Source organism: Furipterus horrens, unplaced genomic scaffold (genome assembly GCF_987537825.1).
Source record: "Furipterus horrens unplaced genomic scaffold, mFurHor1.1.pri manual_scaffold_8, whole genome shotgun sequence".
NCBI classification, from domain to species: Eukaryota; Metazoa; Chordata; class Mammalia; order Chiroptera; family Furipteridae; genus Furipterus; species Furipterus horrens.
The window spans coordinates 42,128,884-42,147,705 of NW_028327178.1; positions in this window are offsets into that span (position 1 = coordinate 42,128,884).

The following is an 18,822-nucleotide window of genomic DNA, read 5'->3' on the forward strand; positions in this document are numbered from 1 at the left end:
TTGAGGTCTGTTTTGTTTTTTCTTCCCACTTTGGCTGCTTCTTTATATTTTCTAACTTAAATGTTAAACTAATCAGCCATTAAACTAATGAGCTATTTATGTAATCAGGCTGTAATCAGCAGTCTGGCTTAAGAACCACAGAGTGGGGCAGAGTAATTTCTGTGGGCAGGGCTATTGTTTCTCCTTAGGCTGATGCCACTTGGAGAGGAGTACTTTGCCTGAGAAAGATGGCTTCTGCAGTATGGGGAATGACTTAGGGTAGGGATCCTGGTAGCTGCTCCTCTAGTTCTCTCCCCTGAGCCACCAGCCCCAGATTCTCCTCAAGTACTCTAGTCCACTTTACCCTCTCTCTGCCAGAGCCCAGGGTAAGTGGCTGCAAATGAAATTTTCTATGTTGGTCCTCTGCATCTCCAGCTATCTCTTTATGGAAGACAGAAATCCTGCTGCTTTTCACAGCTAGATATTATCGGAGTTTCTTTCCAGCTCTGGTACTCTAGGCTATGGAGCCCAGCGTGCGGTTTAGACCTCAAGCTTCTCAGGGGGAAACCCCCCAACTGCTAAAATCTCTATCTGGAACTTCATCTTTCACCCTTGGGAGCCCAGCCAGCCTTCTCGTGCCTCCCCCATACTCCCTACCAGTCATGTTGTAGTGAAGTGTTTTCTTCTGTCTGTCCTTGGTTATAAGGCTTCTCTTCAGCTAGTGTTCAGTTGGTTATTCTGAATGATTTATCTATGATTCAGTTGTAATTCCAGATTGGTCCTGCAAGGTTAGTGTAGATTCCAAATACTCCTCCGCCATCTTAGATTGACCTGGGTCTATTATTAAATCTCAGGATTCTTAAATTTGTTGTGGCTAGTTTTGTGTTCCAAAATATGGTCTATCCTTGGGAATGTTCCATGTGCACTAGAGAAGAATGTATAATCTGGTGTTTTGGGATGAAAGGCTCTGTAAATCTCTATTATGTCCATTGAGTCTAATGTGTCTTTTAAGGCTGACATTTCTTTATTTTCTTTTTGGATAATCTCTATGTAGCTATCAACAAGGTATTTAATTTCATACTGTGATTGTGTTTTTGTCAGTTTATCCCTTTAGTTTTGTTAGCAGTAGCTTTACATATTTTGGTGTTCCCTGATGGGTGCACATTTATTGAGAAGCATTATGTCTTCTTGATGTAGTGTCCCTTTTATCATTATAAAGTGATCATTTTTGTCTCTTGTTTCATATTTTATTCTGTATTCTATTTTTTCAGGTTTAAGTATGGATACACCTATTTTTCTGTGGATGCCATTTGCTTAGAGGATCATTTTTTTATCCTTTCACTTTGAATCTACAGGGTAGGTTTACAATTGTGAGTAGGCAAAAGAGAGTTTGTTCTTGTTTTGTTTTATTAATTATTTTATTATTTTCTGTAAGAACAACTTTAAACCTACTTTTGCCACACCCTGTATATTTGTCTTTGCAGCTTAGGTTGATTTTTGTTTTATTATCTAGTCTGCTACTCTGTGGCTTTTTATTGGTGAATTTAGTCCATTTGCATTTAGGGTAATTATTGATGTATGAAGATTTCCTATAACTATTTTATCTTGTTTTCTGCTAAGTCTGTGACTCTCATGCTCCTTTTCCTTTGTTTTTCTGTATATTGTTTTTGTTTGGTGGTATTCTATAAATTTTTTCCTGTTTACTCCTTTTTAAATTTGTGTGTATGTGTGTGTGTGTGTGTGTGGTTACCATTAGATTTGTGCAAAAAAAGTTTCATATGTAGTCTTTTTTCTTCTGAAAATGTCTACTCTCCACCCACCTTTGCAAATTCAGATCTTTTTTTTTTAATGTGTTTTATTGATTACAGTGTTACATTTGTTCCAATTTCCCTTCCCTCTGCTGCCCTCAACCCGGTGGCACCCCTCCCTCCCCTTGTCCCCCCCTTTTAGTCCATGTCCATTGGTTGTACATATAGTTCTTCTCAACCTCTCTCTGTCTATTCCATTCCCCCCTACGATGTTTCCTAATTCCTATACCATCTCCCTCCCTCTCCCCCATCCCCTTCCCTGCTGACTTCCCCCCAATATGCTCCCCATACCTATAGTTCTTTTTCCACTCTCATTGCCTATTTAGTTTGCCTTTGTTTCAATTCCCTAGCTTCTGTTGTTTCTTGTGATGCAGTTTTCATTTTAGATTTCATAGTTTTGATCCTCCTTTTTCTAAACCAGTCCTTTTAACATCTCATATAACAGTGGTTTGGATCTAATGAACTCATTCAGTTTTATTTTGTCCTAGAAACACTTTCTCTGCCCTTCTATTCTGAATGACAGCTTCGCTGGATAGAGTATTCATGGTTGTAGGTTTCTGCTTTTCATTACTTTGAATATTTCTTGCCAGTCCCTTCTTGCCTGCAGGGTCTCCCTTGAGAAGTCAGCTGATAGTCTAATTGGGACCCCTTTGTACATGATTCTTTTCTTCTCTCTTTCTTGCTGCTTTTAAGATTCTTTATCTTTAACTTTTGACATTTTGATTATAATGTGTCTTGGAGTGGTTTTCCCTGAGTCCAGTTGTTTTGGAACTCTCTGTGCTTCCTGGACCTGTAAGTCTATTTCCTTCCCCAAGTTTGGGAAGTTCTGCTTTATTATATTTTCACTCAATTTTTCAATTTCTAGTTCTTCTTCTTCGCCCTCTGACAATCCAATAATCCATATATTCGATCTCTTATACCTGTCCCAGGGGTTTCTGATCCTCTCATCATTTTCCTTGCTTCCCGTTTCCTTTCTCTGCACTGGTTGACTGTTTGTTCCCTCTCTATGTTCTGGTTTGTTGATTTGAACTCTGGATTTTATTTCCTCACCATCTGTCTCATATGAGGTTTTGTTCCTTTCAGTATGAGTGTTTTTCAATTCTTTCTCATCTTTTTCCAGATCTTTTGTTAATTCTGTAAGCCACCTGAAAACAATGGCCCTGAACTGAGCCTCTGACAGGTTTCTTATTTATTCATCTGTCAGGTTCTTCATCTGTTGCCTGGTGAGCTGCGCCACCGGGATTTCTATAGTTGTCTGCCTCATTTTGACAGATGTGTTTAGTTTTCTTGGGCTGGCTAAAGGGGGCACTGCCTGTGTACTCGTCACAACCCAGCGACTGGCGGCGATCTGCAACCTTTTTCGCCGTGCTCTGGCCCTTTGTCGTCACAACCTGGCGACTGGCAGTGGTCCAGCAATCCTTCTCACTGCGCTGTCGCACTTTGTCATCACTGCCCAGCGACCAGTGGCTATCCGCAACCTATTTCGCAGCGCTGTGGCGCTTTGTTTGGGGGCGGGGTCCAAGATAGATTCCTGCAGTTATTCCGCTAGGAGACCGGGATCCATCCTCCCGCCCTCTGGGCCCCACCGTTCGAGGTGATGTGGTGGCTGCTTTTCCCAACGTTGGGGTCACAAGCTGCCGGGGTTAGACTGCAGCTGAGATTGCTCTCTCTGCAGCTGTCCCTGGTGCTACCACAAACAGCTCCGCCCCCTTCGCTCTTCTTACCTGCCCAAAGGGCGCCGCTGGTTTATAACTTTGTACGTTGGGCTTCTGTGTAATTTCATTTTCTGGAATTTCTAGTTATCTTTTGTTTTGAGGTAGTTGTATTCCTCTCTAGTTGTAGAGGGAGACCGAGCATTCGTCTAAGCCTCCATCTTGGCCAGAAGTCCAGATTTCTGTCTTCTATTTAGTTCTGGTGGAGCATCTCTGCTGGTGCATCTGTGTGTGCATCTCTGTGCTCTCTCGCCGAGGAGCACGCGACCTTGCAGCCTCAGCAGCCCACAGCCAATGGCTGCGCTGGTGCCACACGCAGCCTTTAGGAGGGAAGCTGAAGCTGGGCTGCCCAGATCTTTTTTAAAGTATATTTTATTGATTATATTATTACAATAGTTCCAATTTTTTTCCTGTTGCTACCCTCTACCAAGCACCCCCCTCCCCGAGGAATCCTCCCCCAAATCCATGCCCATGGTTCATATATACAGGCTCTCCCGCTTCATCCTTTCATATATTCTTCATCTTTTTTTAATAATAAAATTATTAATTAATTATTTTAATAATAAAAAGTAACAATCCCTCACTCTCAGATATTAAGACCCTTTATAATCTTATAAAAAACAATGGGCGAAGTTCTCAAGTTCCTCTAACTGCTTCAAGCTGGACATGGTTGTCATCCTACCTATCTTCGGGTCCAGAAATCCATAATAAGAGTGATGGTGTGGAGGGGAGGGTGGCCTGTAGGTCAGTTGGCTGTCCCTGGACAACAGTGTGCTTGATTTAACAGGCTGGCATCCTTGTTGTATTCTAGGGGCAACAGATTTGGCAAAAGGGTTAAAAGACACCATTCAATCCATAACTACTAGATGACAAAAGGCAGGGATTAATTTTTCAATGTCCCACATTAGGGGAAAAAAAAGGGCTTCTTTAAAGGAAGGTGTGCCAGGTACATCTCACCTGTCCAAAACCCTTTTGCCCATTATACTTAGTTTTAGTTTGGGCTGAGGGAAATATTTTAGGCTTCCTCCCTCTCAGACCTCTGGGCCCTTTCGGTCCAAGCCATTAGGATATAAAAGAGGAACCAGTTTTAAAGTGAAGCTCACAGACTACCCCATTCTTCACCAACCCAGCCACTTAGTTCAGCCAAACCATTGAGTCTCAGGAGGCAGCGATGCAGACAGGATTAAGTGAGGACTACATGTACAAACAATCACTCAGGTAATGAGATCATAGGCTTATGCCCTTTAAAAACAGAAAACACATGTTAATTTATGTAACATAACCCACAAACAAATCTCTAAATCTGTAGGACTGTCTTGTTGGAAAGACATCCAGTTGCAAGGCATTTGACATTCTTCTTGCCTGTAAATTAAATATCTTTGATGATACCACAGACATAATTTAACTTTAAAGTGAAAACATATTTTAAATGAAAAGAAACTTTAAAGATGGTTAGCTGCACTACATTATAGTCTACCACTGACCATTGTGATTTTCCTTGAATAATAATTTTACTCCCTAAGATTACCATCCTTGCCATTAAAGGGACTGCATTAAGTCCATTTTTAATTTATCTTGTTCATTTGCATAAACACAATAAGAGTAGCAAATTATCACTTATGATCTTTAGTTCTGCTTTCCTGGAACTTATGCAAGGAACATTTAGGGTGACCTTCAATCTGCCCTTCAGGGCACAGAAGCTGAGCCACATACCTGGCATTCAGCCTTGCCTGTATACACCTGTCTCTTCCAAGTCCTTCTGGTTTTCCATTGTGCCCTAAGGTCCCTTCTAGCCATCTTTCAGGAAAACAGCCTTCATTCCTTCCCCGGAAAGATTGCGGTGGACCGCACTATCAACCATGGTACCAGGACTTTTATCTCGTGGGATTTTATTACCTTCGAAAGTCATTCCCAGTTGCTCAGGGCTTTTTGGTAACAACCGGAGCCCAAGCATGTCTCCTTTAGGCATGACATTCCAGTCAAAGACTTGGTAAAAAAAAAACAAAACAAAAAAAAAAAAAACCTCTATTAACAACTGATCTTATTAGTTTTATGCAAAGAAACATATGTCATTACTTACTTCTTTAGAATGCCAAACTCTGGAGGGATCAGATAGGGAGAAAAATATAGAGTGTGAAGGAAAATCCTTGTCCTTCTAACATTCACTGAACTGGCATTTCCATTCTTCATATTTTCATTTTTCCCCCACTAAAAATTTTTTGTTTGTTTTTCTATTACAGTTGTCCCACTTTTTTTCCCCTCTTGCTTTCCTGCACCCTGTCCCTCCCTTCCCCCACATTTAGTCCTCACTCAGTTGTCCATATCCGTGGGTCATTTATACCTGTTCTTTGACTAGACCCTTCCTCTTCTTACCCACTTCTCTCCCTCCCACATCCCCCATTGTTACTGTTAGTCTACTCCTTGTTTACATACCTCTGGTTCAATTTTGCTCACTTGTTTGTGTTGTTCATTAGTTTCCTGTAATAGGTGACAGCATTAGGTATTTTTCTTTCGTTGCCTGGCTTATTTCACTAAGCATAATTCTCTCCAGTTCCATCCATGTTATTGCAAATGGTAGAAGTTCCTTCTTTCTTTCTGCTACATAGTACTCCATTGTGTAAATGTACCACAGTTTTTTGATCCACTCATCTACAGATGGGCACTTAGGTTGTTTCTAGCACTTGGCTATTGTAAATAGTGCTGCTATGAACATAAGGATGCATAGGTTCTTTCAAATGGGTGTTTCAGGATTTTTCAGATATAATCCTAGCAATGGAATTGCTGGTTCAAAGGGAAGTTCCATTTTTAGTTTTTTGAGGAAATTTCAAACTGTTTTCTATAGTGGCTGCACCAGTCTGCATTCCCAACAGCAATGCACCAGGGTTCTCATTTCTCCACATCCTCTCCAGCACAAGTTGTTTGTTGATTAGTTGATGATGGCCATTCTGACTCTTGTGTGGTGGTATCTCATTGTGGTTTTTATTTGCATCTTTCTGATGGCTAGTGATATTGAGCATTCTTTCATATGTCTATGGGCCCTCTGTACATCCTTTTTGGAGAAGTGTTTGTTCAGGTCCTTTGCCCATTTTTTAATTGGGTTGTTTGTCTTTTTGGTGTTGAGTAGTATGAGTTCTTTATATATCTTGAAGATCAATCCCTTGTCTGAGATTTCATTGGCGAATATATTTTCCTTTATGGCTGGTTTCCCTTTTATCTTCCTGATGTTTTCTTTAGCTGAGAAAAACTTTTTAGTTTTATGTAGTCCCATTTGTTTATTCTTTCTTTTATTTCCCTTGCCTTAGGAGATATATCAGTGAAAATGTTGCTACGTGGGATATCTGAAAATTTTCTGCCTATGTTTTCCTCTAGGACTTTTATGGTGTCACATTTAAGTCTTTGATCCATTTTGAGTTTATTCTGGTGTATGGTGTAAGTTGGTGGTCTAGTTTCATTTTTTTGCATGTCCCCGTCCAATTCTCCCAACACCATTTGTTGAAGAGGCTCTTTTCACTCCATTTTATGTTCCTTTCCCCTTTGTCAAATATTAGTTGATCATATAGACCTGGGTTTATTTCTGGGCTCTCTATTCTGTTCCATTGATCTATATGTCTGTTTTCATGCCAGTACCAAATTGTTTTGATTACCGTGGCCTTGTAGTATAGTTTGATATCAGATATTGTGATTCCTCCTACTGTGTTCTTCTTCCTCAAAATTACTGTAGCTATTTGTCTCTTTTTTGGTTCCATATAAATGTTTGGGGTATTTGTTCTAGGTCTGTGAAATATGTCATTGGTATTTTAATAGGGATTGCATTGAATGTATAAATAGCTTTGGGTAGTATGGACATTTTAATGATGTTGATTCTTCCCATCCATAAGCATGGTATATGCTTCCATTCATTTGTATCTTCCTTAATTTCTTTCTTCAGTGTTATGTAGTTTTCTGAGTACAGGTCTTTTACCTCCTTGGTTAAGTTTATTCCTAGGTACTTTGTTTTTCTTGTTGCTATGGTAAATGGGATTTTTCTTTCAGTTTATATCTCTGAGATTTTATCACTGGTGTACAGATATGCCTTTGATTTCTGAATATTGACTTCGTACCCTGCTATTTTGCCGAATTCATTTATTATTTTGAGTAGTTTTTTTGTGGAGTCTATAGGGTTTTCTATGTACACTATCATGTCATCTGCAAATAATGACAGTTTTACTTCCTCTTTTCCAATTTGGATGCCTTTTACTTCTCTTTCTTGTCTGATTGCTATGGCTAGAACTTCCAAGACTATGTTGAATAGAGTGTAGAGAGTGGACATCCTTGTCTTTTTCCTGACCTCAGGGGGAATGCTCTCAGTTTTTGCCCATTGAGTATGATGTTGGCTTCAGGTTACTCATATATGGTCTTTATTGAAGTATGCTCCCTGTATTCTCATTTTGCTGAGAGTTTTCATCATAAATGGGTGTTGTACTTTATCAAATGCTTTTTCTGCATCTATTGATATGATCATGTGGTTTTTTTGTTTAATTTTGTTTATGTGATGTATTACATTTATTGATTCGTGAATATTAAACCATTTTTGCATCCCTGGGATGAATCCCACTTGATCGTGGTGTATGATCTTTCTAATGTGTTGCTGGATCCGGTTTGCCAATATTTTGTTGAGGATTTTAGCATCTATGTTCATCAGCGATATTGGCCTGTAGTTTTCTTTCTTTGTTGTGTCTTGATCTGGTTTTGGAATTAGGGTAATACTGGCTTCATAGAACGAGTTTGGGAGTCTTCCCTCTTCTTGGATCTTTTGAAATAGTCTGAGGAGGATAGGAGTTAGTTCTTTCCTAAATGTTTTGTATAATTCACTTGTGAAGCCATCCGGTCCAGGTCTTTTGTGTGCTGGGAGTTTTTTGATTACTGTTTCAATTTCAGTAGTTGTTATTGGTCTATTCAGGCTTTCTGATTCTTCTTGATTCAGTTTTGGAAGACTATGTTTCCAGGAATTTGTCCGTTTCCTCTATGCTGTCAAATTTCTTGCCATACAGTTGTTCGTAATAATTTCTTACAATTCTTTGTATTTCTGTGGTATTGGTTGTGATTTTTCCTCTTTCGTTCCTGATTTTATTCATTTGGGCCTTTATCTTTTTTTCTTGATGAGCCTGTTTAAAGGCTTGTCAATTTTGTTTATCATTTCAAAGAACCACCTCCTACTTATGTTGATCTTTTGAATTCTTAGTTTGGTCTCTACGTCATTTAATTGTGCTCTGATCTTGATGATTTCCTTCCTTCTACTTGATGTGGGCTTTGCTTGTTGTTCTTCCTCTAGTTCTTGTAGCTATAGGGTTAAATTTTTTATTAGAGATTCTTCTAGCTTTTTTAGGTAGGCCAGTATTGCTATGAACTTTCAGGACTGCTTTCGCTGTATCCCATAGGTTTTGGGTTGTTGTGTGTTCATTATCATTAGTTTCCAGAAACTTTTTGATTTCTTCCTTGATGTCATTGTTAACCCATTCATTATTTAATAGCATGTTATTCATTCTCCATGAGTTTGAATGTTTTTGAGTTTTTTCCTTAAGGAAATTTCCAATTTTAAGCCATTGTGTTCTGAGAAGATGCTTGATATAATTTCAATTTTCTTCAACTTGTTGAGGCTTGTTTTATGTTCTACCATGTGATCTATCTTTCAAAATATTCCATGTGCACTTTAGAAGAATGTACATTTTGCTTCTTTGGAGTGAAAAGTTCTGTATATATTGACTAAGTCCATTTGATCTAGACTGTTGTTCAGTGCCTCAATATCTTTGGTGTTTCTTTGCTTTCGAAGATCTGTCCATTGTTGACAATGGGGTGTTAAAATCCCCTACTATGAGTGTGTTGCTATCTATATCTTTCTTGGAGTCTTTCAAAATTTTCCTTACGTATTTGGGTGCTCCTAAGTTGGGTGCATATATATTTATAAGGGTTATATCTTCTTGATAGATTTTTCCTTTAAGTATTATGAAATATCCTTGTTTGTCTCTTTTTATGGCCTTTGCTGTGAAATTTGTTTTGTCTGATATAAGTACTGCTACCCCAGCTTTTTTTTCATGTCCATTTGCTTGAAATGCTTTTTTCCATGCCTTCACTTTCAGTCTGTGTAGATCTTTTGTTCTAAGGTGGGTCTCCCGTAGACAGCATATATGTGGGTCATTCTTTCTAATCCATTCAGCTACCCTATGTCTTTTGATTGGAGCATTTAATCCATTTACATTTAAGGTTATTACCGATAAGTTCTTATTCGTTGTTATTTTCCCCCTTTGTACTCGTGTTCCTCTCTGTCTCTCTCTGTTCCTTCATCTTCTTAAAGCAGACCCTTTAGCATCTCTTGTAATGCTGGTTTGGTGGAGATGTATTCTTTGAGCCTTCTTTTGTCTTGGAAACTCCTTATTTCACCTTTCATTTTGAATGAGAGCTTTGCTGGGTAGAGTATTCTTGGTTGTAGGCCTTTTTTTTTCATTGCTTGGAATATTTTTTGCGATTCCCTTCTGGCTTGTAGTGTTTGTGCTGAGAAATCTGATGATAGCCTTATTGGAGCTCCCTTGTATGTTATTAGTTGTTTCTCTCTTGCTGCTTTTAGGATTCACTTTTGTCTTTGAATGTTGCTGTTTTAATTATGATGTGTCTTGAAGTGGGCATGTTAGGGTTCATCTTCATTTGGACCCTTTGTGCTTCCTGGACTTGTATGACTCTTTCTCTCCTCATGTTAGGGAAGTTTTCTGTCATTTGTTTCTCAAAGAGGTTTTCTATCCCTTGCTCTTCTTCTAGAATACCGGTCACGTTGTGATGTAGCAGCCTCTTCTGTCTCTCCACGGTTATAAGACTTCTTTCCAGCTAGTTAGTGTTCAGTTGGTTTTTCCAGAAGATTTCTCCAAAATTAACTTGTAAATCCAGACTGGTCCTGGGTGAAGGTTAGTGTCGCTTCCACTTACTCCTCCACCATCTTGGATCCCCCGCAAATTCAGATCTTTACCCCATCCCTTTTTATGTTTTGTTGTCACAAATTTTCCCCATTTATACTGTGAGTTTATTCCTGAATTGCATTAACTATTTTTTCTCTCTTCTAATGTTTAACCACCTTTAACCTTTATGTGATAATTAAAAAAGGGTGTAATATCCTGCCTGTTTGTTTTTGATCTTACTCTTAGTTTTGTGAACTTTTGTGCTTTGTTCCAAGTAGAATAACCTCCTTGAGTACTTCTGGTGTTAAATTCCCTCAGTATCTGTATATGTGGAAAAATCTTTACTTTCTCTTTATATCTAAAGGATAACTTTGTTGGATATGTTATTTTTGGCTGGTAGCTTTTCTCTTTCATTCATTTGAATATTTCATTCCACTCTCTCTTAGCTTATAGTGTTTATAATGAGAAATCCAATGATAATCTAATGGGATTTCCTTATAGGTTACCATTTTGTTTTCCCAGGATGGCTTGGGAATTTTTCTGTTGTTAATTTTTGAGAATGTTTATACAATATACCTTGGAGGATCTGCTTTTGGATTGAGATAATTAGGTGTTCTCTTAGCTTCTTGGATTTGAGGATATAGGTCTTTCTGTAGGTTTGTAAAGTTCTCTCCCACTGTTTGGATAGGTTTTCCTTTCCCGTCTCCCTCTCTACCTCTGGTATGCCCATTATTCTTATGTTGCTCCTTCTGATAGAGTCAGATAATTATCATAGAGTTCTTTCATTTTTTTATTCTCATGTCTCTTTCTTCTTCCTGTGCATCATTTCTAGAGTTCTATCTTCAATATCACTAATTCTTTCCTCAATTTTTTCAGCTCTATTTTGTAAGCCTGCTAGTTTATTCTTAATCTCTTTTATTGAATTCTTCATCTCCAGAATTTCTACTTGGTTCTTTTTAAAGTTTCTTTCTCTTTTGGTAATGTAATTATTTTGTTAATTGATTTCATTTCTGAGTTCATTGGACTGCCTATCTGTTTTGTTGTAAATCTTTAAGTTTTTTCAGAGCTGTAATCTTGAATTCTCTGTCATTCAAATAATATATTTCCATATCTTTAAGTTTATTTTCTGGAGCTTTAAAATTTTTCTTTCTGAGCTGCTTTGTTACTTTGGCTGTTCCTGGTATTTGACAGATTTCTTCTTTGTCCTATTTGTGTATAATTAGCATTTCTCTAGTATATTGATATGAAGTCTTTCTATTGTTTTCTGGTAGGTGGCATTGAAGCACAAGTTTTCTTTTGCACTGTTCTGGCTTTTATATCCATGTGGAGTGGTGGAAAATGTCCTGTATTCCCTGGGAAGGTGGGCCTTTCCTCTGTGTTCAGGTCACCTTAGTATCAAGGGACCAGCCCTTTGGGGAAATGTTGTGGGTAATAGAGAGTTCTAAATCCATGAACTCCCAGTGCTGTTTTCTATAGTCAGATGTCAGCAGTGTGGCTTTCATGGGTGTGGGTGAGTTGAGCTCGAATAGGCTGGCTGCTGCCTTTGTTGCTTTGTTCTCCCAGTAATGGTGATTGGCAGACCTCAGCAGCTTACCTTCTATCTCCACTTAGGCCTTTTGTGTGATTTTTTATGTTTATAAGGCTAGAGCTTAGATTGTGTTTATTGTTTGTTGCAGCTATAGATTTCAGAGGCTAAAATTTCCTCTCATGTCTCTTTCTCTTTTTTAAATTTCCTTTGCTGTATGTACTAGGTGTTCCCTAGAGACTTCTTATATAAGGTCTGACATGTGCAGTTCTTCAGTTATATTCCCCTGTTATTTTCTAGGTGTTCTACTGATATGTGAAAATGTGTGGTTGGAGGGGAAGCATTCTATCATTCTTTGATTAGGTTTATTGTCTTTAAGGATCCTCTGCCCCTGGGTCTGACCTTTACAAATGCTTCTAAGTCTCCACAACCTTCCTTAGGTGAAACAGGAAGAGTAAAAGGGCTTCATCTAGGCATATCTCTTTCACTATGTGTAGGGCAAGAGCAGGCTGAAGTTGGATATTTATTTTCCCCCAAGTTGGATAGTTTCTGGTAAAACCCAAGTCACTTAGGCTCTGGTAAAATAGTTTCCTTTGAGGAAATATCTTATGGAGAAGAACAGAAATCTCTGGACTTACTTATTTAACATGGTTACTTTTCTTCTTACCCTGCCCAAAGCACAAGAGGATTTTTTCCCTAATCTGTACCCTGGAGGAAAAACTCATAAAAGTGTGGGGCCTGCCTAAGATTGGGCCACCCTGGAGTGCTTAAGTCTCAGACTTGTTCACACTAATCCTCCAGCAATTTTTGAAATTATAATTTAGATTTTCCTATCCCAGTACTGGTTCCCATGGTGGCTTCTGCTCTTAGGTTTCTGCTCCAGTAAGTTGTGATCATCTGTGTGTGTGTCTCTAATTATTGGGCAGTGGTTTGCAATATGATCTCAATTATCTGATAGATCTAAGCAGACTTGATTTTCAGTTCATTATTTTTTTCTTGTTTTGTGAAAGGGAATAATGGCTTTCAAGCTTCTTACATGCAGGATTGGAGACTGAAAGACTTCCTCTATTTTAAAAATATATATTAATAAGTTATTTTAAATTTCTTGGTCTGGATTTTCAAATTTATTGCTTATTCTCATATCTAATAATTTTTAATTACACTGCAAACATTGTATATTAAAGAGTTAAAAAGGCTCAAGATGACCTTATTATCCACCAGAGAGGTGTCTTACTTTCCTCTGCTAGGCATTTAAGATTTAGGATTTGATCACTTTAACCTCAGAAAGGACTGAACTTGATTTAAGAGGAGTTACAGTATTAATAAAGTGCAATTTACTTATTTCTTTTATGTCCTTTAAGGAACCTTCTAGACTTCTGATTAAGTGTCTTTAAAGTGTTTGTGTCTACATTCTGGAACAGATTCAGGAGATTCAACTCTGTATTTCTAATTTTCCCAGGTCAGAGCTTCAAAGCCTAGTCCTGTGCAGCTTCAAAATATGGCAAATGTCTGTACTGTGAGGCTATAAGTTTACTATTACCTTTAGAATCTCTCTTGCTAACTCTTAGGCCTCCAATAGTTCTAAAACTTATTAAATGTACTTTAGGAGAAATAAGCAACACATTTGAGGTCCCCCAGGCTTGAAATTTATTAGTCTAGCTCCACAAGGCCACTAAAATCTTTTTGCTTTTCTTTTACCTCTAGCAGAAAATTTTTCTTGGGTTATACCTGATCCTTAGCCTACTCTCAGAATTGGTAAATGCCCATAGATATGCTCACCTGAGAAATGTTCTCTTTTCTCTGGAATTTTAGTTTATTATATTTTTCTAGTTGTCTTTGCAGGAGCATTCTCTGTCTTAGAATAGTCACAGAAGATGTGGAAACTTCCAACCCCCAGGATTTTGCTGCGGGATCAAGATAAAATGTGTTCTTATTCAACAATACCATTTTTTTTTTACCAGCTTCTGTTCCTAGCAACTGTAGTCTCTGAGTCATAGTGATTAGAGGTACTACTAAGGTAAATAAGAAAATGACACTCCTACTAATATTCCATATAATAGAGAGATAGCTCTTAAGTTTTATAAATTGATATATACTTATATGTGTTTATAAACAAGGCAATAGAAATTTCTTTTTCTTATTTCAAAGTATCCAGAGTACTGTGTTTATAACATCATAACATTAAAAAGTCACTGATTGCATTTTCAAGCAAGTTCCATAAGCCTAATTGCTATTAGGAATTTTGACTACATTGGCAAAAATTTAATCATTGGCAAAGGTCAGTTTTTTTTGGCTCTGGATGGGGTTGGTTTATATCTTTTTCATTAACAATGTGTCAAGTCTGGCTAGTCAGGCATAAGAGCAGAAACACCATGTGTTTTCTATTCTCTTTTCCACTATATTCCCATCTTCTGGCATAGTTCTTGATAAATATCTATTGGTGGTAAGAGAAATTAGAAAAGTTAAATGTGGCTTAGGAGTGGTAATCTGGTTTTAGGGAATAAGATGAGCCACTTCACTGATAAGAAAAGATTCAATACAGGTTGATGGTGTTTGGAGGTTGTCATCTTTTTATTGAGTTTGCATTTTCAATTCCATATCTTGAAGAAAAGAATAGATTCTCCCCACCCCCCCCCCGTATTTGATAGGGTTAATACTTGTTTCTCCATATAGCCATATAGCATAATACAGATTTTTATATTCTGTCCTTTTAGTTTAGAGATATCCTACTATGGTTTAGTTTAAAGTAAATCATTATTAAATTAACAATAATTTTCCTACATATCTTGGTCCTAAAGCTCTTACAGAAGATTATGAGAAGAGGTTGAATGTAGGTATACAGAATTACATATTTTACTATAAATAGTTTTGATTAAGAGGATGTATGTATCTTAACACATTATTGCATATTGTCATTTATTGGGAAAAAAGTCTTCCCAAGTGTGTTAGTAAAGAAGAATACTCACAGCTGTTTCCATGCTGGCTATTTAAATAGACTATTTTTTAGATAATGACAATAACTGATATTTGGTAAGGTATTTATTTATTCTGGTTCTTTGTCTCTTAGTTCATAAAGAACATGGTTGGTTGGTTCTCACTGTTACCATCTTTCTCGATTCTCACTAGGGACTCTGTCTTCTGCTGTCATGCTTTCAGCTTTTTAATGGAGATACTTGTTACACAGATTGCCTCCATTTTCTGCTTGGGGGAATGGTACACTGCCTCACATTCTGCTCTAACGTGTTCTTGTCCTATAAGTATCATTCTTTTCTGCTCTGCATTTTGTGGGTTTGTAATTTATTGGATTGTGCATATCAATGTGCTTTGCATATGCACAGTATTTCTAAGAAATATGGGAACCTTCTTACACTGGAGTTATTATGGACCTGAAATGGTCCTGATAGTTATCTGCCATAGGGGAGATTTACAGGTATTATGAACCAAGGTTAAACAATTATACTTTGGTCTGGAAGGAGAGCTGTCATATAACCTTAAAGCCAGAGTCTCCAAAAAGGTGTATACTTTTTAATCAAGTCACTCATCAGAAAAGAGGAAGAAAAGAGCACTTTTATAATTGTCATTGAAATTAGTGAAGAGGTAAGTATAATTAGAAAATAGCAACTGACTACTAAAATTAGTGTTCACTACAGGACACATGAATCACTCCAATTTCACATAGAAAGGGGTTTACCAAGGAAATTTAAGTGTGTAAAAGGACTTACAAGAGCAGAACATCATAGTTGTGAACCAAACTAACAGAATTCTGCCAGCTGCTGTTTGCTTCCACAGTTATTGCTAGTACAACTAACTTTCAACTCACAAAACTAGTGAGCGGACCCTAAGGCACTTATTGGAGTACCAGAACTGCTCCCCTTTTTAAAAAATATTTTATTGATTATATTGTTACAGTAGTCCTAATTTTTCCCCTTTGCTCCCTTCTGCCCAGTATTGCCCTTCCCCCAGCAATCCCATCCCCCTTAGTTCATGTCCATGGGTCATGCATATAAGTTTTTGGGCATCATCATTTTCTGTATTATTCTGAACTCCCCCCTGTCTATCTTGTACGAACCAATCATGCTTCTTAATCCATGCACCATTTTCCCATTTCTCCCCCTTCCCCCTCTCAGCTGATAACCCTCCAAATGATCCCTATACCTATGATTCTGTTGCTATTCTGGTTTGCTTAGTTGAATTTTGTTTTTATTTTTTAGATTCAGTTGTTGATAGTTGTGAGTTTGTTGTCCTTTTAGTGTTCATAGTTTTGATCTTCTTTTTCTTAAATAAGTCCCTTTAACATTTCATATAATACTGGCTTGGTGATAATGAATGCTTTTAGCTTTACCTTGTCTGGGAAGCACTTCATCTGCCCTTCCATTCTAAATGATAACTTTACTGGATAGACTAATCTTGGTTGTAGGTCCTTGCTTTTCATCACATTGAATACTTCTTACCAGTTCCTTCTTGCCTACAAAGTTTCTTTTGAGAAATCAGCTGATAATTTTATAGGCACCCCTTTGTAAGTAACTCTCTGCTTTCTCTTTCTGCTTTTAAGATTCTCTCTGTATCTTGAAACTTTGGCATTTTGATTATGATGTGTCTTGGTGTGGCCCTTTTTTGTTCTAGCTTGTTTGGGACTGTCTGCTTCCTGGACTTGTATGTCTATTTTCTTTGCGAAATTTAGGAAGCCTTCCTTCATTACTTTTTCACATAAGTTTTCAATTTCTTGTTCTTCCTCTTCTCCTTCTGGCACCCCTATGATTCAGATGTTGGCACATTTAAAGTTGTCCCAGAGGTTCCTAAGCCTCTCCTTATTTTTTTCAATTCTTGTTTCCTCATTCTGTACTGGTTGACTATTTTTTCCTTCCTTATGTTCCAAATTATTGATTTGAACCCCGGTTTCCTTCCCTTCACCATTGGTTTTGTGTGGATTTTACTTCGTTTCACTTAGCATAGCCTTCACTTCTTCCCTTATGCGTCTGCTGTGCTCAAGCATATCTGTCAAGCTTGTGCGCATCTTCCATCATCAGTGTTTTGAATTATGGGTCTGTTAGGTTGGCTATCTCCTTGTTGCTTAGTTTTCCCACTGGAACCTAGACCCGTTTTCTTTTTTTGGCCATACTTCTCTGTGTCCTCATCTTGATAGGCTCCGGTATTTGTTGGCCTCTGTGTCTTAGGTAGAGCTGTCACTCCTGTTATGTTGTAAGGGGCAGTCTTACTTATTGGTATTTGTCAGTACAGGGCGACATGTTTCACCACATTGTGGCACTGTATGTGGGGGAGGGGTCAGAGAGGGAACAGTGCCACTTGCTCAGCACTTGCTCCTTTTTCCAGGCACTTCTCCCACTTCCATATGGGGCTGGCACCTCTCTAGCTGTTGCCCTGGCTGTCGTTCCCAGAATGGGTGGGTCTGCAGATGATCTAGGACTGTTGGGGCCCTTTAAACAAGCGACATCTGCTGAGTGATCAACAGTTTTTTCCTCTGCCCAACCCCCACTGGTTTGCAAGTCTGAGACAATGAGGCTTGATTTTTCCCTGGCACTAGGACCATGAGCTGCATGGTCTGGTCAGGAGCTGGGAGCGCTCCCCAAGTGTCCCTCCCCACTTTTAAAAATGTGTAACTGTGCTTTCCACCAGCCTGCCACTGCTGCCACTGCTGCTACCACCACACTGCATCCTCTCCACCCAGGCTCTGCCCCACCTACCTGTTTGGATGGTATTTCTTATTTATATCATTGTTTGTTGGACTTCCATGAAGCTCAGTTTTTTGGAACTTCTGGTTGTCTCTAATTTTGAGGTCATTGTATTTCTTCTTAGTTGTAGAGGGAGACCCATAATGTCTTTCTAGGCCTCTATCTTGGCTAGAAGTCCCCTAGAACTGTCTTAACTGTCATGTCATCATGATATGGTTTGCCAGTAACAATAGTTTTTATTTTGGAAATCTCATTTGAGGATATCCAAGTAGTGGAACCTGATTTACATCCAGAACTTTAGTTGAAGAGAGTCTGGAAATTGTAATTTGTAAGTCTCTAGGCTTTTCCAAAGATAAACAATAAATAAGTAATTTAGGAGACTAATCCACAGCATCTACCAAACTAGTATGCCCAGGAAATATAAATTTACAAACATTTAAATAATTATTTAGATTGACTACAACCAAATTCAGCAAGAGATACAATAGATGTGTAATACTCCACATCATTTGCAAGCACAAAGATATAGTCTAACTCCTTTATGCAAAACTTAAGCCCATACTTCTTGAATTCCTATCCTTTGCTTATCATGCATACCTCTCCTCAACCCATGCAGGCCTCCCTTGAAGCAAAGTGATATTAATTAGGGGTGTGCCATTTCTTTTGGTAAAGGGCCAGAAAATACAGTTTCCTCCTCCCCTTTTTTGTTTTGTTTTTACAACCCTTTGAAAATGTAGAAGTCATTCTTAGCTTGAGGGCTACACAAAAAAGAGGCCATTGTCATTAATTTGCTAACCCTTATCCAGACAATATATTGCTCTACTTTTAATTCATAGTTACTTTATTAGCTTCAGCCTTTTCTCATCGTAAAATCCTTTATGAGAAGATGGTTCTGTTACCAGGACAACCAAGAATTAGGCCTCTTCAGTTTATTGTAAACTGAATTCCTGCTCCATTGTTTATTTCCAACTTCATTCCTTGCTTACCTCACACAGAGTCACAAGAAAGAAAATATATTGCTGTCTTCTTCTCTGTAACTAATCATTCTTTCAGAATAACATGGAAATTTAAAAAAATTATTTGGCTTAATCCATCCTATTTCTGCAAACTAATCCTGACACATTAGTTTTCTTCAAAAAAAATATTTATTTCTGATCAATATTATCCAACATCATACCTCCCAAA